We start from the raw sequence: 26,453 nt of genomic DNA on the forward strand, positions 1-26,453 counted from the left end.
CTTATTTATCTTTCTTATATTTATCCTTGTCTTTGTATTATAAACTAATTGAGAGTTCCCTACCACAAAGCATTTATTTCCCATGAAAATAAAGCTCACAGATATGGAAGCCTGATGACGAATCCTAACTGTAAAGATCCAAGTGTCCATCCCTTTGGCCTACTAGGAAGAAGAAGATAATTCTAATGGGTTATAGTTTAGTTTAGTTTAGTTTAGTTTGGTTTGGTTTGCTTTAGTTAGTTTAGTTTAAAAAAAAAAAAATCTGGTGGAAATATAAGGGGAAAAAATCGTACTCTAGACCAAATAAGACTTTATTTTACAGCACAGCATACAGGCGTGCATTTGTATAGGTCTTATTTGCTTCTAAAACAAACAAACAAACCAAGAAACATCCCCAAAACCTGAATATATGAAAAACAGCCTTGATTCAAAGTTTATATAGTTTTCAACCTTTATATAAAGCAGGAAACAGTTTTCCAGCTATCCCAGGAGAAACAGTTTGACATTTAACTCGAAAGGATGACTGACACATGATATGGGAACCAGCATGGCTTTAGATACTGGATTTACTTTGGGTCTACTGTACCTCTCATCTATACTGTAGCCAAGATTTGGAAAAGCGTTTGTGGACTTTATACTGCATCTACATTCATCCATGTATTTATGGAGAAATGTTGAACAGACTTGATCAGAATGTGTCCTTTCATAATAATTTGGGGGAGGGGGGTGGTTTTGTTTATTTGTTTCTTTATTTTAATTATATGGTTTCATCTCTTTCTTCAAGAAAAAAATATTCAAGATTCTTTTGTTTTTCATTTAAAATGAAACTGATGGTTTAGATGCCTTATACATGGAAATTGGTCTTGAGATAAGAAAATGCTAGATTTTTTTCAATGAAATAGTTTTTAATCTAAAATACAAATTTATCAAATCAAAAGGTTTTTAAGTAGTTAATATTTGCAACTTCTTCATATACAATATGGACAATATTTGTATTCAAAAAGAGAGGAAAGAGTATCCTCAACATTTGGAATAGATTGTATGGGATTAAAAAAAAGTCAACTTCAAATACACACTTGCTTGGCTGAGACCAAGGGGCATGAAGCAAACTTTTCCTTTTTCCCAGATGGGTGCCCTGACCTACCTGATGCCTCTGTTTTTTCAAATAAAATCTTGAAAGTTTTGACATCCATCTTGATGCACAGCAGGAAATTGTTGCAGGGTGAAAAAAATTTTTTCTTGTTCAATTCTACTTCTGCCTTTTTGAGACAAGAAGTTTATTTCAGGGTATAGGAACACAGAGATTTTTTAAGTCAGATTCCTTTACAATGTTTTGGTCCGACCATCCCAAAGCAGTAGGCAAGACCAGAAACAACAGGTTTGAAAACATGAAAATGTTATGACATTTCCAAATGTCAACAGGAGTTTAATCCAAGTAATGGACAAAGGCTCAGTTAGCTCTTGATTTATCCAAGTTGATTCACTCATTTTTAGTTGAAATAGCCATAATATCTGAAAATGCTATGTTGTCTCACATCAACCTAAAAAAATTTAAAAAGTTTGAACTTTTAGTATTTTTTGAAATTCTTAGAGAGCTATTTCTATGAAATCAATACAGCAAAGTCTTTAACAAACACACATTCCATTTATTCTAGGCAATAAAAGAATGAATACATCTTTGTTTATGTACAAGGTTGGTAGTATCACCATATAGCATACAGTAAATAATTCCAGTAACAGCCCTCTACTTCATTATAATCTCCTCCTTGAAGTTTTATAGTTCCCTGGTGAAAACCATGTGATATTAACATTGGATCTAGCTATTAATCTTTAATAGTACACTTCTTAGTATCCATAACCCTTAAAAAATATTCTAAGCAATACACACATACAGATAAAATATAGCATATATGTATCCCTATTAAGGAAATTTGAATTACATTGCACTCCTTAAGGTACTACTGAGTAAGGAACCTTTAAATCAATGTTGCTGTTATTATTGTTAGGTTTTACAGTACCACACAAGGGCTCATATCATTGATGTTCCATTGTGCTGGGTACTGTGCCATGAGTCAATGGAGACAGCGAAAATGCAGTAATAACAAAATATGAGGTTTTTTAAAGTCAGTTTTTCCTTACTGGTATACATACTCATTTATTTTTAATATGTACAAGAAGGGGCCTTGTTTTTCCTTATTATCTGTCAATGAAATGCAGAATTTCCAGGAGAGCTGTTATATCAAAGTAATAAAATGAGATATACACACACAGAAAGAAAAACAAACAAACAAACAAACACACAAACACATGCATTTTTTTGAGACATATAGCCTAAACCTTGAAGCATTGGGTCAAAATACATTTCCTAGCTGAAGCTTGGGTTCATTTCAAGTAGAAAGCTAAATGGAAAGCTTCCCAGCTTTTCTTTTCCTCTCTTCCCAGCTTTTCTTTCCCTCTCATTATGCACATAATGTTTTTCAGTGTAAGAAAATCCTGTTATAGAAACTGTAGGGGGATCACTGTGCCATCTAGCCATCTTCCCGCATGGGGAAATCCAGACCAGGATACAGTTTAATTCCATGTAAAACATTTGTCATGATCCAACCAAGGGCATGTGGGGAGTTAGCTACTTTTAAAAGTCTGATAAGAAATTGAAATATAGGTATACTTCAATGGTAGAGGAAAATATATCATGCCGGATCCAACAACCCAAGAGACATACTGTCAGAGCTCCATGTCCCCAAGTCCAATCAGTAGTGAGGCTGACGATATATTCCCAGCAGGCATATGCACACAGAGCAGATCTACACCACACATATGCACATATACACATAATTATATACATGGACACGCATGCACATCATCAGTGACACAGATCACAGACAGACACTCAGAACAGTCACTTAAACACAGACAGCACCAACAGACTCATCTTGCTCCCCTGTCTTGATGAGTGGGATGGAGGTCCAACAGTGAGAATATATATATATGTACATATGTACAAGTAGGTCCCTCCAGCAGCTGGGGTCAAACACTCTGTTTGCCCAGTAGCTTCCCCCTGGATCCAAGTGTCCCCAATTCCTGGCACCCAGACATATGAGCTCTAGAGTCCACACTCCCACTCTACTTGCTGGTACAGGCCTTTGCTCATGCACACAGACACACGCGTGTGTGCACACATGCAGAGAGCTGGCCAGGACTCCCTTGGTCCCATAGCTACCCTCCTACGCTCTCACCTGTAGGAACACACAGGCACTCTCACACCCTTGGAGACTTACTCTCCACTTTGCTTTCAGGTTTCTTGGCCCAGCTAGTCCAGCTTGATCTTCCCTAGCGATCTCACTTTCACTCCAGTCATTGGTCCCAAAAACACACGGGGTCCTGTGACTCAGACTGACATTATATTATTAAATCTATTCAAATTCACTTACAGAAATCAAAAATCAAAGGGAAAAAAATCTTTATTAATGCAGTCAGCAAGTGTTATGTACTTAATATGTTAAAACAAGCTGCCTGCTCTGATATTAGAAACTATCCTGTTTATCACCCTTTTATTCAAATGACATGTAGCCTAACTTCTTTAAAGTGTCAGATATTTTCATAAGATTGCATGTAAGACTGCATTCCTTACAGTATTTGTTTGTTTGTGTGTGTGTATCTGTGTGTGGTTTTGTGTGTGTTTGGAAATGGATTGAACACAGAAAAAAATTGAATGAGCTCTTCCACTAAACTGGAAATTTTCTCTGTAAATAAAATTATATTATACTCTGTCATGGATTGCAGAAAAGTAAAATTTGGAACCCAAGAGTATGAACATAAGTTATCTTTTACAATGAAGAATGAATAACCTTTGTAAGGATCAATGGATCCAGACCAAGTCTTATTTTGGAGTAAGGATATCCCTTTGGTCAGGTGGTGTCAGCTGTCCTGGCTGTGTCCCTCCCAACCCCTTGCCCACTCCCAGGCTACTGGCCTTTGGGGGTGTGGGGGGATGGACTGGAGAGACAGCCTTGATGCTGAGTGAGCACTGCTCAGCAGTGACCAAAACCCTGGTGTGTTATCAACACCTTGCTGGCTACCAATACACAGCACAGCACTGCTGAGCTTTAGCTTTCCTGACACCATCTGCAGCTGCCGGTTTCTGTGTTCATCCTCTGTATTCTGTATCTGCTGTCTTTTTTGCATTAGAACTCTGCTATGAATTCCCTGTTTAGTCAGGGCAGCCTCCTGGTATATCTGCTTGTTTTCCTGGATATCAGAATGGATTGTTTTTGCACTTGGAGGATTCTGCCCTTAAAGAACTGACACAGCTTTCCTGGGCTCCTTTCCTCTGCAGAGCTGCCTTCCCTGGGATCCCACTTTCCTGAGGAAGCTGAAGTTTGCTCTCCCGATACCCAAGCCTGTACTTGCCTTCCTCACTCTCTTATGACCTTGAACTCCAGTATTTCATGGTTGCTACTGACAAGGCAGTCACTGACCAGTTCTTCCTAGTTACTGGATAGCAGATCCAATTATGTGTTACCTCTGATGATAGACAATCCAGTACCTGTGTCAAAGAGTTATCCCTGATAACTTTTTATGAGAATGAAAAGTTATATCTATCCTTGGAGATATTCAGAAGGTGTCTGGACATAGTCCTGAGCAACCTGTTCCAGGTGAATCTGCTTAACCAAGGTGGAGTAGACCAGATGATGTCCATAGGTCCCTTCCAACCTCAGTCATTCTGTGATTCCGATACCCTTCAGAAATCTGTGACTCTTTGCATTCACCGTTTTTGCCCTTCCAGCAGATATCAGAGAGGGAAAATATCCCCATGAGAGCCACAGTCAGTGATACAGAAACTTGCTGAAATTGTTTAAAGAAAGCTTCATCCACTTCTTTGACCTGATGAAGTAGTCTGCAACAAACTCCTACCACAAGTTCCCTCCTACTAGTCTCTTCTCTGATCCTGACTCCTGCAGGAGCAGTAAGAATTATCTTCTCCTTTTCTTGTTGTTATGTATGGATGATATTTCTAGACCTAGTGTTTCTAAAAAGATATGTCACCATCACAGCTTCACCCACTGTTCTACGTAGGAGATACACATAGTATTTATGGCACTATGCTCTGTGATGGAAAATAATAAACAGACATTTACACATCCATGAGACTCATACAATTTATACACCAGCTGCTCGCACTTCTCAAACAACACCAACCTCCAGTCCTCCTCCCAAGTAACTTGCTTAGAAACTACCCATCTAATAGCTCGGAAAAAATGTTGCAAAAGAGTAGAACAGCAGGACAGAGAAGTGAATTTGTACTATGAAATGCGCCATTGACAACATACGTAGATGGGAGAATAAGCCTTTCTCAAATGTCAGACAATTGTCTGAGGTAGGTCACCATTTGTTCTGGGATTTTTTGTTTGTTTGTTTGTTTTTTCTCTAAAACGCATTAGTGTCCCAATCATTAGTTAGAGTAAATATGTGATACTGCCTCTGTTATTCCAAGATACATTAAGGTTTTATGTGTGCCATTTGTAAATTTTCATCCTTTCAATATTTGAAGTGCTTTTCCAGAAACTCATCAGCATGACTTTATTCACTAAGAAATACGGTTATTCAATAAGTGTTTAAGGGAAACAAACAAATAAAACAACCCCACAAATCAATGCATGCATTATGTCCAGTTTCTTTTAATATTCCCAGTTAGGTTTTTCAAGACCTTTAACAATGGTTACCAGCTGCTACCTTCATGAATTGTACAATTTTTTGTAGAAGAAACAGCAGTTTCATGACAAAATTTGCATAGCAGTTAACATTATTTATATTGTCAAACCCAGGAAGCTGGGTGCCATTTCTGCCAGCATTCTTGCAGTTTTCATCTGCTGAGTTGGCTCCATTTCAGTTAATCCTTTTGTTTTAGTCAGGTTCTACGGGGGTGCATTTTGGAAAACAAGGAAGTAAACAGATATTAACAAGCTTTTCTGGCTAAAGAAGTCTTTCAGCTGATCCAGTTTAGGAAACTGAGTGTGAAATTATAGACAACTTCAAAAAGCAGTGGAACACATAATGGAGACCACAACCGAGCTGCTTATATCAATGAAAGTATTACTATGAGTCAAGGCAATATTGCATCTTACATCCGAAATCAAACATGTGGTACACGGTATTTTTCTTAGGTCATTTTGAGTAGCTTATCCATTTTCTTTTTAATAATTAACATATTTTTTCTTCTGAATCTGGCAAGGAAAGTTTAGCTAATATACTAATGTATATATTTAGTTAGGTTTTTTTATACGACCTTCATTTTTGTCATGTCTTTTTGAGCTCTTACCTAGAAGTCTGCTTATCCAACACTTACCTGTATGAATGTCACTTTTTGATAAGACAATTTAGTAATACAATTTTCTATATTGCTCTACATCTTCAAGGTATTTTTGATCTCTAGGACAGTTTCAATCACATTTAGGAAAGAGCTAGAAGACTTAAATGTAATTAAGTTCCTAAAAGTTCTGTGACAAATGGCACCATGGTATATAGAGAAATCCCAGTCTGTCACAGAAGGAAAAGGAAGCAGAAATTAATTTTTATACAAACCTTTTAGCAACATCAGGCTGGCCTGTCTGCACGCATATAGTACTGGTGGCTAATCTAAATATCACTCTTGCCCAGGAGTGTCAAAGGAAATATGGTTAAAGCCAGAATTATTTCTGTAGAAGATTTGGGGACCAAAAGTTACATGTTCATAGATTTCCAGACTTCATTATTATGCTGTTTGTGTACCAATATGTTTTATATTAAAATTCTCTGATCATTCCCTGTCTTGTAATTAGATTCATGCTTAAGGCTTACTGGCATCTGAAAACAAGCTATGCTTTGGCTTAAGTTATTTAAATTTATTAGGGTCCTGAGGGAATTGGCTGATGTAGTCTCTAAGCCACTCCATCATATCTGAAAAGTCATGGCAGTCAGAAAAAGTCTCCAGACCGGAAAAAAAAGGAATATTGCACCCATTTTTAAAAAGAGGAACCCTGGGAACTACTGACCAGTCAGCCTCACCTTCATGCCTGCTAAGATCATGGAACAGATTTTCCTGGAAGACATGTTGAAACATATGGAAGACTGGTGAGTAGAGATAGTCAACATGGCTTCACCAAGGGCAAATTGTACCTGACTAACCTAGTGTCCTTCTACATTTGAGTCACTGCAGCAGTGGACAGGGGAACAGCTACTGATTACATCTACCTGAACTTCTGTAAGGCCTTTGTTACTGTCCCCCACAATATTCTTGCAGCTAAATTGGAGAAATATGGGTTTGATGGATAGACTGTTAGATGGATAAGAAATTGGCTGGATATCTGCATCAAAGAGTTACAGCTAATGGCTCAATGTCCAAGTGGAAACTAGTGACAAGTGGTTTCTCTCAAGGGTCCATACTGGGACCAATACTGCATCAATAACATAGAAGTGGGATCAAGTGCACTCTCAGCAAGTACGTTTCTAACGTGAGAGAAACTGCATTCCTCAGTTTGAATTTGTTGACTTTTAATTATATATATATATTGGACTAGACAGAGACCAGATTTACCAGAGGAAGCAAATTTTGGTTTTACTTTATTTTAGTTTGTTTTATTTCTATTTTTAAGTAATGATTATGTAATACAGAATGAAAAAAATAGTTCAGGGATCTGAGACTAAATTCAGGCCTGTCTGTACCACGTCCCTCTGCCTTTAGAACTTTCACATTCTTAGGTGAACAGTAAAATTGGTGAAGGAACATATTTCAGCCTATATCACACACTTTTGTCTGGAGCTTAGGACATTTCCATGAGACATGTGGATTCAAATCTACTGATAGAGAAAAGCAAATCCAAATCTCTCACTCTCTGGATCCATATTTTAGTCATCAAGTCATTTGCCAAATTCTTGAAGAACTGTATAATATAATTACAGATGGGATTCTCTTCAAGACTGGGTTTCTCTTCACAGATTAGAAACTAACAGTAAATACTTTTTTTTGCAATTAAAATTCAAGCATCTAATCCCACATAATTTGCCAGATAAAGGTCTGCGAACCAACCATTTGCTAGTTTCTTAGAACTCTCATTGTTTTTCTCAGAGTGCCCCAAAGACAAGGAGAAAAGTTCCTGTGGACTGATATTTCACCCCATATATCTTTTATCTGACTTTCTCATAATACAAACAGTTGTAAATTGCCAATGCCAATGAAATGCAACAAACTACATGTTTACATATCAACTTAATTTGAAAAAAATTACAATGTAAAAAAAAAATCACAATATATCTGAAACATTGTGCATAAGCATGAACATCTATATTTTAAAAGATGGCATCAGCATAAATTTAAAGACATTCAGGATCATGTCCTCAGTAGCACCTCCACTCTTGACAAGTTGTCAAACTCTTATGTTTTTAAATTAGCATTCAAATTAGTTTCAAAAGTATGTTTTTTAACTGTCATTTAAATAATAGCTCAGATACGGTATTGGTGATTCAATTTTTTGTATCTGAATTCTTACATGACATTCTAAGATCTGTATGTGCTTTCATAAATACTCGTTCTAACTGAAAAAGACAGTACGAGATGAATATTATGACATTAGGATGAAAGGAAATGACTTCAAGTTGCATCAGGGGAGGTTTAGATTGGATATTAGGAAAAATTTCTTCACTGAAGGGATTGTCAATCACTGGAACAGGCTGCCTGGGGAAGTGGTTGAGTCACCATCCCTGAAGATACTTAAAAGACGTGTGGACGTGGCGATTAGGGACATGGTTTAGCTGTAGACTTGGCAAAGTTAGGTTAATGGTTGGACTTGATGAGCTTAAAGGTATTTTCCAACCTCAATGATTCTATGATTCTATGATTTTTGTGTTTAGAGTTACTGATATGCTAAAACCCCCAAAATCTCTAATAACTATGCTGTAATACTATGCACAGAATATAACCAGGAGTTTATTAACTCAGAGAAACATCAAGGAAGTTTTTTATTTGCTGCAAAACTTCCCATGAACCTCAGATTTATTTAAATAAGAAAGATCCTGTGACTTTAATTAATATTTTTAAGGATGATTTCTCCAAGGAATGACAAAATTAGGATGAACAGTTAGCACAGATAGATAAATGAGATGTATTTTCCTCCAAAGTCAGTGAAAGACAGACTATGTTATTGTTACATGATATTTAGAGGAAAGATTGTTTATTTTCAGTATTCGGACAAACAACATTTGGAAGAAGTTGCATGTTTGGACAGACATTTTTTCAAATAACTTTGGTTTCTTAATTTCTTTAGGGATTACAACAACTAACATTCCATTCAACACATCCAGAGAGCAACTTGATTAACTGCAGTTGTGTGAAACAGATTTGTCTAAGTATCAATTTGCTGTCAACCTGTCTGCCATCTCCATAAATTATGTAAGCAATTGTGCAAGAGCAAATAGCATTTATGTTGATTTTCCAGGATGTGTTCTATCATTTCTTTTGATTATGATAAAAAGGCATTTTCCATGACTAACAACTTGCATAAAATTGGCAGAGCCGGCCATTTCAGAACATTTAGTTATGTGATTATGCTTTATATATTTATGTCTGCTCAGCCACGCAATCAGTAACTGAAGGACTCACACCTTCTGCACCTTAAGCACTTTATTATTCCACAATAAAAAACGTTATCCTGAAAATGGTATTGGTAAGGAAATGGCAAAGCATAACTGCATGGTTTTATTTATAAGATAATGTTACGCTATAAGAGGCTTCAGATGGCATGCACTTATGTGTTGCACCTACATATACTCCATAAGGAAAAAAACATAATGTGAAGAAAGTCACAGTAAAGTATTGATTTTTGATTGTTGTTTTGTTGCGAGTGTAGGTGGTTCTGAATAAAAGGTGCCTCCTCCATCCACTATTGGTATTTGGATTCCCTCTGAGAATTCCACAAACATCTCAAGGGTATAAAACAAACTCTTTCATCTAAGTTAAATCTACGTTGTAATCATAACACTAGTGAAATCCAAACACATTCCAGGACTTCAGAAGATACTAAAGGTTCTGACAGTGGCTGAGGTTGGAGAATGAGAAGAAAAAAAAAAAAAAATATCAGCTTATCTGTATGCCTATAAACCATCTATATATGTGAATATGAGAGAGGAGGTTACTTCTCTATTTTTCATGTCTTCTACTGATGGTGCATGACAAAGTGAGTATTATGTGATGCATCTCAATGTCTGTAGCCTGCATTAGTTCTGGGTGCTGTTGTTACTGGATGTGATGCCATATACAAATCACAGTTCTGGAAAGGTCTACTACCATTTATAGTTGCAGATCTTACATTTCAGTCTCAGCTTCTCACCTCTAGTTAGTATTCTTTAACTCTGGCAATATGAACAATGAAGCTTATCTTTATCTCTGTTCCTAAATTGAGTATTTTCTTTCTTGCAAGACGGGCACATGCCTAGCATTTTATGTTCGGTACCCTGACAATGGCATTTCAGTATTCATTATATTTATGGTGCAGTCTTGAAAATGCTGACAGCTCTAGAGAAAGGGACTAGAACAAGTAGCATTCCTATAATTTAGGAAACTACTTAAATTTTGGAATTTTAGCAGAGTTTTACTTGTATTGCCTTTGCTTCTTTCATTTAGATTAATGCTTTTCACATGTCAATTCTCTTCTCTCTTGTACCAGAAGTGTGAAGGATGTTAAGAAGACCAGGATCATTGTACTCTGCAGTGTTCTGATATCTCTTGTCAATTTAAGTCTTTAGTGAAGTATTTTCATCCTATAGAGTAGGACAAGGGTGTAGACTCACATCAGACAGTAGTTGCAAGCTTCTATCCATATCTTTGTGCTCTGTCTGATGATTTTTGTCTTACATTGAAGTTTAATGACAATTGTTTTTGTCCAACAGGCGAAGATGGAGACAGTTATGCATCTGTCACATTCAGTCCCCTGACCAGTTATATGAAAGCCCTTTCTGGGAGAGTCATATCTGCCAGGTAGAAATTAATCACGATGCAAGCCAATTCTTTCTCTTGCTAAAACAAAAAGAAACACTCTAAACAAAAATGTATCTACACCAAGGATTTTGTGAGCTGGAAAAAGATGGCTCATAAATGTTGAAAATACCTTTGAAAAAGCAGCTTTACGGAACTTCTCTTTAAACATTGTATTTTATATCCTAACTCATTAGCTTTATATGTCTATTTTCAGATAGGATGTATGTTTATACAACCATCAAATGCCATCTACAATGATACAGCTTTACTTTATTATCGAACTATCATTGCATCAACATTGGTATTTTGCCTCTTCAAACCAAATGTTGCACATTTCTTATCACTAAATCCTGTATCACATCTAACCTGTACATTATTCTATGTACATTCCACTGAAATAATGATATCTGAATAGATTACTCTTTAATTAATTAAAGATCACCCTCTCTTTCTAGTTATCACAAATCTACATCAGTCTGAACTTTTATTACATCCATCTACATCACATGAACTTTTATTAAATCCATCGCATTCAATATTGCATCAGATGGTAGGATGAATATATGACAGAATGAAATATAAAACCCTTACCTCATCATCACTCCTCATACACTAAGTTCTAAAAGAAAACCCAACACTACAAAAAAAATAGAAAAATCTATGTTAGAATTTTCAAAGTTGTGTTAGAGTAATGCAGATGTCAACAGAATAAGACAATTTTGTTTATGCTCTACTGGTATTTCTGTGCTTGAAAAAATAATTTTGAAAACAGAATTTTGAAACAGATAACATACAGCTGAATTAAAAATACATTTTTATATAAAAATAGATAAAAATAATAAAAAGCCCTAAGCATGAGCAAAAAGGAATTTTCAGTCATTCAATGACACTCTGAGAACTACCACCCAGAGGAAAAAAAAAAAAAAAAAAAGCACAAAAAACCCAACCCAAAACAAAACCTGAAACAAAGATTTTAATTACAAATTTTTGACATGAATACTGATTGAATATTTGTCTTTTCTGATTAATTATACAAGCCTGAAATTACAACTGCTTGTTATTGTTGAAAGTGCACTATTACCTGTTCCTTGTCAGCAGGAAATTAGCATCCTACGCTTTGTTACTTGGTCTATTTCAAGCAAATTGTTAACCCATGTCCTCTTCAATCTGAAAAATCAAAATGTTTGAAAGTAGGAATCTTTGTGTTTTTCAAACCATGCATTAACTATTTCAGTGCCACAGATTAAATTTCAAAATTTATGAAACCTCTGAATACCTCTGCTGTCTTACTGCATCCATGAATGATATCATACATCTAACAGTGGAGTCTTTGAATATTCAACCAATAAAAACTCCATGGTCTGATAAGAATCATAGGCAGACTCCAGCAACTAAACAAAAAACTCATCAGTTAAGACCAAAGGGAGAAGTTTAGCCTAACAGTCACAGAATTCTTAAATAGAAGTGTAAAGGAAACTATTTCTCAGCTCTGTGTTCACAGTGTTTATGCCACTTTTATGAATGTTTTGTTGGGGTCCAAGAAACTGAGGTTATTAATGAAGGCAATTTCTTATTGAGTGCTCTACATAGAGAAATGACGAACGTGTATATCCAGAGATATTGTTCCCATGGAAACCATAATTCAGCCACTTTGTGCACATATATTAAAGAATATGTTTACGCGAGGGAGATGAGATATGGTTTCTTTGGGAACCATAACTTTGACTTTACCGACTTTTGTGTGTGCTAAATGTCAACCATTATTTTGCGTTAATGTGTCTTGTACTTTCTTTATTGCATTGCATTTGCTGAATAGCACACTGCATGCTTGTATAATGAAAGGATGTTTTGTAATATTTTCATACAGAAGATAAGACATAGGGTGGCAACGAGAGCCTAAATTTCAAGTTTCCACTCTTATGAAGTTATTCTTTCAGTTGACAAGCTTGGCGTTGAAAGATCATTTCTACTTAGAGATCTGCACAACTGCACAGCCATGATCACTTTGCTTTAGGGAATTTCACTAGGAAAAACATTACATAACAGAATCTACCTTGGAGCATTACACTGTTGGTTTTCATCTTCAATATAAATAGAAGAAGTTAGAAATGCAGAAGGCTAGAAAGAAACTTGTCCAATATTCTTAAAGTAGTGAGAGTTTAGCTTTTTTTGACAGAAAACAAATAATAACTTCAAATTTACATAAAGCTCATGTTACATCACAACAGCTGAACAAGATCTACAAAGCCTGTATATATCGCAAGTAGTCTTTCTCTTCAGTATAAAGGCACTCTAAAAATACATCAGAAATTTACCTTGCAGGTTCAATTGTGTTATAAAGTGAAGTAGTAGAAAGATGTCAAAACAATAAAAAGGAAAAAAAAAATGCTTTTCAAATTGCTTCAGATGACTGAAATATATTTCATTACAAGATTTCAGGATAAGGACCTACATTTTTTTTAATTTATTTTGGAGTAGGACAGAAGTGTAAGCAAAAATCTATTTTGTTTTCCCTGTACATGTTTATACCATTTTTAAACTTAATGGGGTAGATAAATTAGCTTGTGGCTTCCAAGGGCTACTGCAACCCCTTTTTGCAAATGTACAAAGATTTAATGAGTGCTATTCCTTCTGTGGAAACAGTTTCTAATACGAAAGTTTGTGACTGGACTAAGTGTCAAGCCAATAATCCCACTGTGAAAATTATATACTTAGTATGGAACTCAAAGTATTAGAGAACAAAAGAAGCAAGTGTATTTCTACATCTTTTTGCAGCATGGAGTTGGAAAATTGTTGATATGCTCACTCAGATGATGGATTTCAGATGCACTTCTGCTAAAGCTAAATTGATAGGCTCACCACCCACCAGGTGAACTATCAGTTTAGATCTAACCCCAAGAACCTATGAGGGCAGACAGAAAGACCAGAATTCAACACTCCTTTCTTTGCCTCACTAAATTTATGTATTCATGCTATCCTGGGAGCAACCATTAACCAGGAAAACACTAGCCAATTCCTAGTTATGGTCAACTGGCCCTGGTTAGCAGCCAAGCTCCCACACAAGCACTTGCTCACTGAGTGCTCCTCTGCTGAGCAAGAATTGGGAGAGGATGGGAACAACAGGAATGAGAAAACTTGTGGATTGAAAAGAAAAGTGGAAAATCACTCACCAATTATGTCATGGGCGAGACAGACTTAAATTGGGGAATTTAATTTCATGTATTGCTAATTAACATAATCTAAACATTTAATTATTGGTTCTGATATTGGGAAACAAAGGTTTTGTACTGGTTCTGGTTGGGATCATTTTCTTCATAGTAGCTTGCATGGCACTGTGTTTTGGATTTGTGACCAAAACAGTTTTAATAACACATCAATGTTTTAGCTGTTGCTGAACAGTGCTTACACAGTGTCAAGGCCTTTTCTGCTTCTCAAGCTGCTCTGCCAGCAAGCAGGCTGGGAGTGGGCAAGAGCTTGGGAGGGGACACAGCTGAGACAGCTGAGCCCGGCTAAACAGAGGGATATCTCATACCATATGACACTGTGCTTAGCAATAAAAGCTGAGGGAACGAAGGAGGAAAGGGGGAACATTTGGACTTACGATGTCTCTTCTCAAAGTAACCATTACCCACAATGAAGCCCTGCTTTCCTGGAAATGGTTAAACATCTGCCTGCCAAGGGGGCATAGTGAATTAATTCCTATTTTTGCTTTGCTTGCATGTACAATTTTGCTTTATCTCTAGAGCTATCTTTATCTCAGCCCATGAGTTTTCTTACTTTTACCCATCTGATTCTCTTCCCTGTCCTACTGAGGGGAAGGGAGCAAGGGGCTGTGTGGAACTTAGCTGCCTACCAGGGTTAAGCCACTACAAGAGACAAACATTTAAATACTCATGGAAAAATAAATTTCGTGCTGCTTTCCCAGGCTCAACTTCACTCCCAGTCTCACTTCTCTTCAAACACCTTTCCTCCCCATCGTAGCCTCTACTTCACTCCAGACACTTCTTCTCCACTCCTTTTATTACTGCAAGTTACACTCAGTCCCGTCAGTGAAGCAATAAGTGGCACTGGATATTGGGGTGGGTGCATAGCTCTTTCTTTCTACCATGCTTTATTTCTCACTTTTTTCTTTTTTTTTTTTTTTTCTTTTTTTTTTTCCCCCCCTGCTGTTCCTTCCTTCTTATTTGCTCCCTATGCTCTGGCATGGTTCCTCCACATGACGCGGTCCCTTTTTGGAGATGTGCCTGCTCTGATGTGGGCTTATCCATGGACCATAGTTTCTAGGGGTTGTACTTGTTCTGTCATGGGTCCTCCACAGGCTGCAGCCCCTTTGGGGCGGTGCCTGCTCTACCGTGGAGCACCTCCTACTCCTCTGACCTTGTTTCCTCCTCCTCCATCTCTCCAGCATTTTCTCCCCTTTCTTAAATATCTTTTCACAGAGGTTGCACAAAGTCCTCCAACCGGCTCACCTTTGCCTGTGGTGGGTCTATTGCTGAGCTGACTGGAACTGGCTGTGACTGGCTGTGACCCTGACCCTCTCCTGCAGATGCCAACTCTGCAGCTCCCCATCCTCTCCTCCCCAGAAATACCCATCCCTTGCCATTTACAGCTAACACACTAGTCAAAATCTATATGGGTTGTATAACCCTCATCCAAGGCCAAACAAATATATGCTTTCACCATGAGAGTTTTTTAGCTCAAGTTCAGTGCCGTGTTAATGTATTTCATACATTTTCATGTCTTCCTACACTATATCAAGCAGACATTATCTTAGACTATGCTTTAGTGGAGTTTCCTATTTTGGAAAAGGGTTTACAAAAAAAAGCTTTAAAGAAAAGCTGAAGGGCATATGAGCACATGATATAGACAGTTATTTGACTTTAAATGTGCAGTAGATGTCTACAAAGATGAGCTCACTCTTCTACCAAACATTATCAATCACAAACAGTCCTGCTAAAGTCAGTGAGATTCTTCATGGAGCAAGATGCTACCCTTTTTGGGCTAAGTTATCAGAATCTATCCCATAATGATTACAGTGAACCATTGAAGACTTGACATTTATCACACTGTGCTATTTACCGTTAGTGAAGCATTTGCAGTTCCCCTATGCTTGGAATGGGGAGTACTGCAAATACCATATGAAGTTTAACTACCATCAGCAGTAAATGTCAAGATTTTAATGGTACTTGCTCTACATGTAATATGAATTTAGAACTGAAAAATGTTCAACAAGCCTGAGTTCTGAACTAAGTTTATTTTGTTGTATCCTGTAATTTTACAGATTTAAGTTACATTTGAGATTTATTTCAGGTTTATGGAAACTGTTGAAGACTTCACTGACAATAATGTAATCAGTTTCACTCTCATAGAAGTTCATGCCATGCGTAAACAGTCTACACAAGCATAGTCAGTGAGTGCAAGCAATACTATATCTAATAGGTAATAGTTAGCAGTCTGTTTTATAATAGTATAGTGTAATTAGTTTAGTAAATTGTTCTTCATGAGCTAGAAAGAACTCTATAAAATTCCAAATTATTAACTAATGTTATTGTAAGAGGCTATCTGGAACAGATGTGAAGAATATTAGAAGCTTTGGTATTATTCTCAGACAGTTGAGATAATATGTGCAAGTACCAATGTACACATGCATGCACACACACATTTGACATCAGATCTTTCTCATACCGCCATTTTGTAAGCCTGCAAGCTCCATTTTGTATACAAGCCTTTTTTGCCCTTTTTATTCACACCACAGGGGAAACAGTGAAATAGCTAAAATTCAGTAACTGATAACATTTGATTAAATGTGGAGAATTCTTAAGCCTCAATAAGCCTCTCAGTTTTGAAATACCATTTCAGAGGGAAAAGGGGAAGAAAGAGTTAATAAAAATCAAAGTAAACTAACAGAATTAAAGAAGTAATGCAATCCGTTCCTGCATTTAGCTGCTAGCCTAAGGTGCGTCAGGATTCTGCTCACTGTATTATTCATATCATGTATCCATGGAAAGTGCTGCAACTTCCAGTGAAATCAGCTGCCTTGTCTGAGTTTCTGTGAAGAAGGAAGTGTTGAGAGGACAAGGGTCAAACTTTCATTTAATCTGGGATCTGAGGAAGATCTGGAACCGGAAAGGTTAACTGGATCCTGCTATAACAGCCTAAGTGACTTGGTGATGTCAGTGATCATCTGATGTGACTAGAGAAATGGGTACATTGGGGGTCAACATGTCTGGAAAAAAAGGTGAGAAGTGTATACAGATAGTAATTTCACCAGCCATTTTAGACAAGAAAAAAGAAATCAGAAAGAGTCTGACTTTCACTTTGTAGAAGAAAACATAGACAAGCAAAGGTCTTTACTAGAGAGCATCTAAATGATATCTTAATTGCAGTTTTTAATGGAAAAAATGATATTAATGCATAGCTAGAAATCTGTCCTTGCCACTCACACTGACATTCTTAAAAGAGAATGTGTCTCTGGAACAGAGTGCAAAAGTTTTAAATGGATAGCAGACTGTGAATTTAGTAGACCTGTTAGCCGTGGTATACAGTTTAACTTTTAGAGGGAAATCACTTACAGTAACTTTCAAGAGAAAGCAAAGACTTAAGTAAGATAACATGCAATAGAAATATTTATTTGATGGTACACGTTAATAGATACTGTTTTGAAAAGGTAGTTATGCATTTTCATATTGACTACAGGTTTTCTAAGGCAAGAAAGAAAAGGCTAAAATTAATTTGAATCTACTGAAGATACTTGACGGGTGAATAGTCCTACTATATTATGATACAGTTTAAAAGGGAAGAGAATCATTAGTTTAATTTTGAGTCAGAGGCTATTACTGGGAATTATGGCAATGGACAAAGACAGAACAATGCTTTATGATCTACCTAAAGAAAAACATTTCATGGAAGCAATGAACAATGCCAATAATTAGTGAGAACTGACACATTACTTTTTTTTATTTTTTTTTAAATTTCAGACAAAATGTTAAGTTTATTCTTAGCAAATTCTTTAACATACAGATGTAATCTTACAACTAGCATTTTTTTACAGACCACTTTGATATGTAAAAGTCCTGAGGGATGAGTTTCTCTCAGCTATTTTCTTAAAAGAGGATTAATGTATTGCTTTAATTATTCACCATCACACACTGCAAAAGATGTTGGTCCTTAAAAATAAAATGTCATTTACATTGATCAAAGGGAAAGAGAGAGAAGGTTCCTATTTGTTTGTGGTTTTAAAACTTATTTCTAGTTTACGTATAGCTTCATGTGAGGCACAAACAAATAGATTCTAATTAGTTATCTGGTTTTCTAGTAAAGCCTTTAATAAAACTCCTTTCATGTCAAAATATCAAATGACCTTTCCAACACTCATAGATTACTATTGTGGAGGCAAACTATGTAGCATATAAACTATATACCATACCTGATATTTTACTTAAGGAAACAGAGTAACAACAAAGTTAAGCCTCTAGAGTAGATACATCCGTTTACTATCAATGATGTTTTTCAAATGGAACCAGAGAGTTTGCCTGGATTATGTTCACATCATGAAAGAAAAAAAATCTTGAAGAATAAAATTAAGGGGTTTTTTCACAATTCATACAGCATACATTCCTGTCCATGGACATACATAGGACAAATTATGAAGATATTTAAGGTATAAAGGCAAATAATTTTAAAGAATAATTTCTACTTAATAATGCTTACAGCCTGCTATCTAATGCTTCACAAAGCTGAGTTTTTAAGGAATGAAAGGCTTTTCATGTGCACAGATTTTGTAACAGTTCTACTTACTAGCCTGATACTAATAAGGATCAGGCCAGATATGTATACACATACTTATGGACAATCTATTTTCCCTCAGAATTTAAAAAACAAACAAACAAACAAACAACAAAACAAACAAACAAACAAAAAAACACAAAAAAAAACCACCTCTGAGAAAACCAGATTTCTTACTTTAATAAATCTGTATTGGTCTCCCCCAGTCCTTGAATCTTCACCAATTTTTGTGTGCTTGGTAGACAAGGAAAAAAAAAATCTCTTAGAAAGCTTTCTCCTTGCTTAACTTCATTGTAGTAAGTTGAATAGGTGATAGCAGAGACATATTTTCCATCAAGCCCATCACTGCAAAGAAAGACAAATTTTTTAAAAAAGACCATTTATTTACTCCATGATGCTCTTGCAGTGAAACAGCAGTTATTGATTATCATTCATGCAGTTTTCTGACGCTATCTCCTGGTTTCATCTGGGATAGAGTTAATTTTCTTTCTAGCAGCTGGTGTAGTGCTGTGTTTTGGATTTTGTATGAGAACAATATTGGTAACACATTGATATTTTAGTTGCTGCTAAGTAGTGCTTACATTAAGTCATGGACTTTTCAGCTTCTCATGCTCTTCCAACTGAGAAGGCTGCAGATGCAGAAAAAGCTGGGAGGAGCCACAGCCAGGGCAGCTGACCCAAACTGACTAAACGGATATTGCATACCATATGATGTCGCATAAATGAGGGACAGTTGGCCAGTGGGGGGAGGGATCGCTGTTCAGGGACTAGTTGGGCATCAGTCAGCGTGTGGTGATTAATTGCATTGTGCATCATTTGTTTTGCATATTATTATTATTGTTGTTGTTGTTATTATTATTATAATTCCTTTCCTTTTCTGTCCTATTAAACTGCCTTTATCTCAACCCATGAGTTTTACCTTTTTTTTTCTGATTCCCTCCCTCATCTCACTGCAGGGGGAGTGAGCAAATGGCTGTGTGGTTTTTAGCTGCCTGTTGGGTTAAACCGTAAAAGTCTATTACAAAATATTTTGAAAAACATGCAAACAAGTTTAATTACTTCTATAGAAACTTGTTCCCACATCTACATAAAAAAATAAAAATTGCTGTCAGTCAAAAGAGCTAGACTTTTAAATAACCATGAATACATGCCTAAGAACAAAATGTTCTTTAATACACTAGACCATTAGCCTTCTGCTGTTAAATATCAATCTTCTCATAATAGCTATTTAGAAAAATAGGCTTAAGGCCATATGTAAGGTTTAATTAATAAAGAAATAATCATTGGGAATTGTTACTGTACATTAACTTCTACAGGCAGAGTCTTCACTTTTTTCTTAATTGCTCTAAATAATTTTCATAGAATCTCAGAATGGTAGGGGTTGAAAGAGACCTCTGGAGATTATCTACTCCAACCCCTCTGCTAAAGCAGCATCACCTAGAGCAGGTTGCACAGGATCACATCCAGGCAGGTTTTGACTACCTCCAGAGAGGGAGATTCCACAACCTCTCTGGGCAGCCTGTTCCAGTGCTCGGTCACCCTCAGAGTAAAGAAGTTTTTCCTCATGTTCAGGTGGAACTCCCTGTGTTCCAGTTTGTGCCTGTTGCCCCTTGTCCTGTCGCTGGGCAACACTGAAAAGAGTCTGGCCCCATCCTCTAGACACCGACCCTTTAGATATTTATAAGCATTGATGAGATCCCCTCTCAGTTTTCTCTTCTCCAGGCTAAACAGACCCAGTCTTTTATTTCTTCAACTGCATCATAAACTATGGCTAGATACAAGGATAGTTTTTTTAATAGAGGCAGTTCTACAATTTGGTTAAATCAAGCACAATAGTTGTTTGGCTTTTTTTTTTTTAATTAAATCTCAAATGAAAATGAATATTTGAGATGATTTTCAAGGAAAACCTTCAATAATTTGAACACCTTTAGTTTCATCTATGGAAATTAAATCACATTTATAGAATAATAGAATCATAGAATTATAGAATAGCCTAGGTTGGAAGGCACCTCAGAAGATCATCTGGTTCAACATTTCATGGCAAAGAGAGCCTACATGAGATTATCTATCACCCTGTCCAATCATATCTTGAAAACCTCCAGTGACTGGGATGCCACCACATGCGTGGGGAGGTTGTTCCAGTGATACAGGATCTGATTAGTCTTTGTTGCTGCTGCAGCACACTGCTGACTCATGTTCAGCTTGTTGTTCACCAGGATGCCCAGGTTCCTTTCAGCAAGGATGCTCCCCAGCCACGCAGATCCTAGCCTGTACTGGGCTCTTTGGCTATCTCATCCCAGGTGCAGGACCTTGCACTTCTCTTTGTTAAACTTCATACATTTCTTGCTAGCCCACTCTTACAGCCTGTCCTGGTCTCTCTGTCAGATGGCTCTCCCTTCTGGCATGTCCATCTCACCACCCAGTTTGGTGTCATCAGTAAACTTGGTAAGGGTGCTTTCAATCCCATCATCCAGGTAAACAACATCCACTGCTCTCTCCATGGTGACAAAAAATGTTATTTTGTTGTAGAAGGTGATCAGGTTAGTCTGGCATCATCTGCCTTTGGTAAATCCATGCTGGCTTTTCCCAATCACCTGCTTGATTTGGTTTGTAATAGGTTCTAGGATAACTCATTCCATTACTTTCCCAGGGATTGAAGACTGATGGGCCTGTAGTTTCCTGGATACTGTTTCGGGCCCTTCTTGTAGATGGGTGTGACATTTGCCCTCTTCCAGTCAGCAGGGATATCCCTTGATCTCCGTAACTTTTCAAATATCTATTTTCAAACCTGCTCATCTACTCATCTACACAAGAATCCTAGGACCTCATCTCATTAAAAGCCAAAAGCAAAATGAAGCAAAATCTAATCGTGAGAGCTGCATACAGTTGTTTTGAATACTATAAAAAGGTATCTTTGAATTAAAGACTGTTTAAGTCCAAGTTCTCAAAAAAAATAGAGTACTACCTATGATACTTCCAAATCATGATTGAATTGAAGAGAGGGAAATGAAAGAATATAAATTTTATATTTAATACAAGATAGAATAGGATAGGAAAGGATAGAATTTACTCATAAGTAAACACTTTTCAGCAAGTAAAAAGTCTGAGCCTTTATTAGTTTGTTTTAGTCCCTGCATTGAGATTTACCCAACTGGGTGAAAATAGCTCCTTTCCATGGGATTTCCAGAATTTAGGTGTAAATCACAACATACTTTCTCAACAGATAGAACAGATTAAGCCATATCATCTCAAATTTCAGGGATCAAAAAGATATCTGTGTCACCAAATATAAAACACTGGATATGTACTCCACATGGTAAAGACATGAATTTTTACACTGAATAACACTGACTGTATCCACACTGATACTCCTGAAGGATGATGAAACAAGCTTAGTACTCCTGAAGGATGATGAAACATCAAACACACAGTGCAGCTCTCTCCAAAGAAAATTAAACCATCCAATTTCTGCCAAAGTACTCTGTTTATTCTTTCTTCATACTGCTGGGATAGGATTCAGCTCCAGATTCATATTCCTAAATTGAAGTGTATGAATGTAGGTGTCCAAGAGTATGCAAATGTAAATCTATTTAGCTTGCTTTGATTTATCCTTGTATTTGGACAGCTGTACAGCTCTCCATGGTACAATTCAGTTGCCTAAACAGAGACATCTACAGGCCATTTGGAAAACTTAAATAATTATATTATTCCCAGCCTTCAGCTGTTCAGCCAAAAGTGCTGACTACCCTCAGTCTTGCGTGAATACGTATCTATCAGACCCATGTGGATATTTCGGACATCTTTGCATGCTAGAAATAGCATACCCTGCTACAGTTAAGAGCTGACTCTTATCTCCAAGTTTCACTGATTGATTTGGCTAGCTCTCCATTGACTATGGTGGGAACATAGGAACCTAGCTTAAGCATAAATTTTGGTATATGAGTAAAGCTTTGAGGACTGAGAAGATACTGCAAGGGCCCTAAGCACATCTCCTCACTCCCAGGTGTTTACTGGTCTGGGCTTAGGGCCAGCTGGGAAGGACCCCAGCTGGTGACCTTGGGGAAAATCATTTTTTAAGAAAGTGGTCTTTGTAGGGCCTGACTCCTTTCCCTCGCCAATGGGGCTGTACTGCTGGGGCTGGCCCCAGCTGTGCTGCAGCCAGGTCCTGATCTACAGGGTAACGTCCTCAGCCTGGCCCCATCCCCAGGGAAGTTCATGATGCCCAGGGCTGGTGCTGTCCCAGTGCTCCCTGGCTGTCCTGTTCCTTGGCTTGGGCAGTGGAACAGGTCCCGGCTGCCAGGCCCTGACCTGACGGCCCCTGGGGAGCCCCTGATGCCCAAGGGAACCACATGATGCATCTTCACAGGTATATTAGCAGTCAGCAGTATGCATGGCCATCCATCTGGCTGCTGAAAAATGGGTAAAAACTCAGTTTACTAATTTTTTTTACTTCTTGCTACTCTTTTGTCTTTTGTTCAAAAATTACTCCAGTCAACAGAAAAGCTAGGCAAAAAGAATTTAAAAGTTAGCAGTAAAACAAAGAATTGAGGATATTTGGAAGGAGCAAGTGTAGGAATTGGGTCCTTAGAAGGAAAATTGCAGTGTCTGTGAAATATCTGTAGAACCAAATGATCTCCATGGAGTAACTATTATTTCATTTCCACTAATGAGGACTAGGTAATGAAAACATACCTACGTGCAAGGCCTCCACCTGTATACTGCTATGAATTTGTGAGATCTGTGGCATACAACTCATTGGAGAAATGAAAAACAAACCATGGTTTGTGTGGGAGTTACCTGCCTGGGGAATTTCTGGGAAAGGTGTGTAGAGCCTATGACTGGTGGCATCATCCAAAGTCATTGTAAATTGACATGCTGTAAATAAAAACTTCTACAGATGGGAAAACTAGATTACTTGAGAAAATTGCTGCAGTATAAGATGGGTGAATGGAATACTATGCAAAGAGGGAGCAGGCAGCTGGATATTTCTCATAGCTGAGAGACCATAGCTGAGAGGTCTCTCTTGATCAACCATCTTATTGCAATGAGAATTAGTACCACAGCTTCTCAGGGATGAAGGAAGAACATGGCCCAACATCTGAGAGATTCAAACTGATTTACCAAAACTGATCATAAGGATGTGTAAAACTAGCATTTGTCTTTTTAGGAAAATGAGCATCCTTATCTGTCAGACTGACATACCCTAAGAAATGGACTTCCTGTCTTCTAATATTCAGACCCCTTACACTATGGACTGATGAGAATTTCCTGGCCTTCTGACTGGAATATAATGATAGTTGCATAGTATACACATGCTTAATAATACTGCCATATAGAATTTTAAGAACATTAGGAGAATGACAATATTTTTTGTGAGTGAGAGCTCAAGAGATGAAATTTTAGTGGGTATTCTCTAAAACCCTCACATCTAAGGGTAAAGGGATGAGTTACTCATCCTGGAGATAAATGTTCAACTATGAATGGTCTCTCAAAGAGGCCAACATATTGTTCAGACATTTAGTTTTAAGACTTTTGAACATCTTTGGACTTGCAAGTACATAGGAAAGCAGAATAAAACTGAAATGCATTTGGAAAATGAAAGAAATAAAATAACTAGGATTCAAATTCAAGGAGGGTACAGAGTATCGTTACTAGGAATTAAAAATCAGCTATACAAACACAAGAATAAACAAAGCTCATGGGGAAAAGAAGGAAAAATAGAAACTACCTTCATATTCTTGGAAACCTCATGCTTCTGGGCTTAATGAAATTAAGTGTTTTATTAGATAGAGGAAGGAGTTTTTTGTTTTGTTTTGGGTTATTTTAAGCTAATGTCTCAAGTCAAGGACAGCCCTGGAAATTTCAAATCCTCTCCCCACTACCCTGTAAAAATATTACGGGAGGAAAGTCCAGAAGAAAAAGACAAGCAGGTCTGAGAAACACAACTGTTCCAGGCTGTATATTCTGTGGAAGAGAAATCTGAAATACAAGTCCTCAAATACTTAAAAGATCTGCAAAGTCGAAGAGGAGGGTACTGAAAATATTTGGATAGGACAAGAAATAATAAGCTTAAGATAGACTGAGCATTTCTGTACAGTGCTTTCAGAAGTTTAAACATGTCCTAGTTAAACACTAGAATAGATTGTATAAATTATTCTGTGCAGAAAGCAGATCTAGACTCTGCATTCCCTTTTGGCAACATTTGTCCAGCATTGCTTGTGAACAGTATATTTCGCTGTAGGGTTGGGAGTGGACTTGCTGACCTTGCTGTCTTTTACAGACTTGTTTTTTTGTGATATCTCACAGGTAATCCTTGAAGCAACTCAGCTGCTTCTCTTTTTTCCCCTTTCTTAATAATGTGTAGTTTAAAAATATGTTTTTGTGCTTGATCTAATCAGCTTCTCTATTTTTCTCGCTGAGACAAATTCATGTCTTTAGCTTTAGGTTTTCCATAAACTGCCACAGATAAAATATTAATCTTGAAGAGAAAAAGTTGTTACTCTGAAGGTTACATAGTATTTCAGCAGGATAATTGGTTATTGTAATTAAAAAGGTTAATTGTTCAACATTTAAAATATTACTGTGCTAGTATTCTTTTCTAAATTCAGTGTAGAAAACTATTCTTGTGAATGCAGAATCTTATCTTTGTTGTTTTGCCCATTTCCCATTTTTCAGTTTGCTTAATAGATGTTTTCCTGCAGGTCATGATTGTGTGTGCTGAAGTAATCTCTTAAATCAACAGAGTTCTGTTGAATTGGATGACATAATATTTATTTACATTATCTGAACATCTGAATTACTATTTTCTTTCTTTTTTATTTTCCACACAAAAAGTATTTTGTGTCATTGTATTACCAGGATATCCAAATTCTGTGAAATTAAAATTCATAAAGTGTTACTGAGGAAAAAGATATCTAGGAAGGGAAAACCCAAGCAAAGAGGTAGAGATGGATCAAGAGTTTCTGCTGCTGTTAATGATCTACAAAATCCTTTTGTCTCTAATGGCTCGCTCTTTGTTGTTAGTTTGTCCTTCAAGTGGAACTCCCACCCCAAATTTTTCTCAGGAAAAATAGTCAGGATTTGCATGCAGGCAAGGAGTGAAAAGGAAAATTTACTCAGGGAAGCCAAATGGAAACACTTATGGAATCATCCTTTAAAAGAAAAAAAAAAAAATCCACTAAGAAAAAAAAATAATACACTGGTAAAGAGGGCTTTAATTACCATTTCTCCTTTATGAAAGTAAAAGCTCAATTTCAATTGGCTTCATATGGATGCTCTTTAGAACAAAAGAAAAATGGAAAAAACTAAACCACTTTTTTCTATATTTGGATACACCATTAAAAGCGAAATACCTTTTAAAAGCAAGCCTTCTCAGCATCAGAATCAGCATATTTGTGTTAAATAATAAAGAAGAAAGAATTCAAGGGAATTAGAACTACAGTAGAAATAGAATGAAACAAATTATTCTCTAGATAATAAAGAAAAGCGAAAAATGTGAGTGCATTTCAAGAACATAGATTTCCTGGCATTTATAGATAATAAGGAAATGTGTGACTGAATTAATACGAAAGCCCATTTGCTTCTCATTACAGAAAATATTCCAAAACAAAGCTACGTGTGTATTCTTTACAGTTGCAAAAGTCAACAGTGAACAGTATAG

General features: G+C 36.8%; 1 long non-coding RNA gene across 2 annotated transcripts in view; it reads right to left on the reverse strand.

Moving 5' to 3' along the window:
• Positions 1-1,315: 1,315 nt before the first annotated feature.
• Positions 1,316-26,453, reverse strand: part of LOC142600153 (uncharacterized) — a 31,083-nt gene continuing 5,945 nt past the window's right edge. The window contains exons 2-4 of one of the 2 annotated variants that reach the window (XR_012833608.1): positions 12,090-12,175; positions 11,600-11,645; positions 1,316-1,541 (exon numbers count right to left, since the gene is read on the reverse strand). This is a non-coding gene — a long non-coding RNA (uncharacterized LOC142600153). Of the gene's footprint in view, positions 1,542-10,898; positions 11,002-11,599; positions 11,646-12,089; positions 12,176-26,453 lie in introns of those variants that run through there. The other variant, XR_012833609.1, reaches the window with a different exon arrangement.

Source organism: Balearica regulorum, chromosome 1, assembly GCF_011004875.1.
Source record: "Balearica regulorum gibbericeps isolate bBalReg1 chromosome 1, bBalReg1.pri, whole genome shotgun sequence".
NCBI classification, from domain to species: domain Eukaryota; kingdom Metazoa; phylum Chordata; class Aves; order Gruiformes; family Gruidae; genus Balearica; species Balearica regulorum.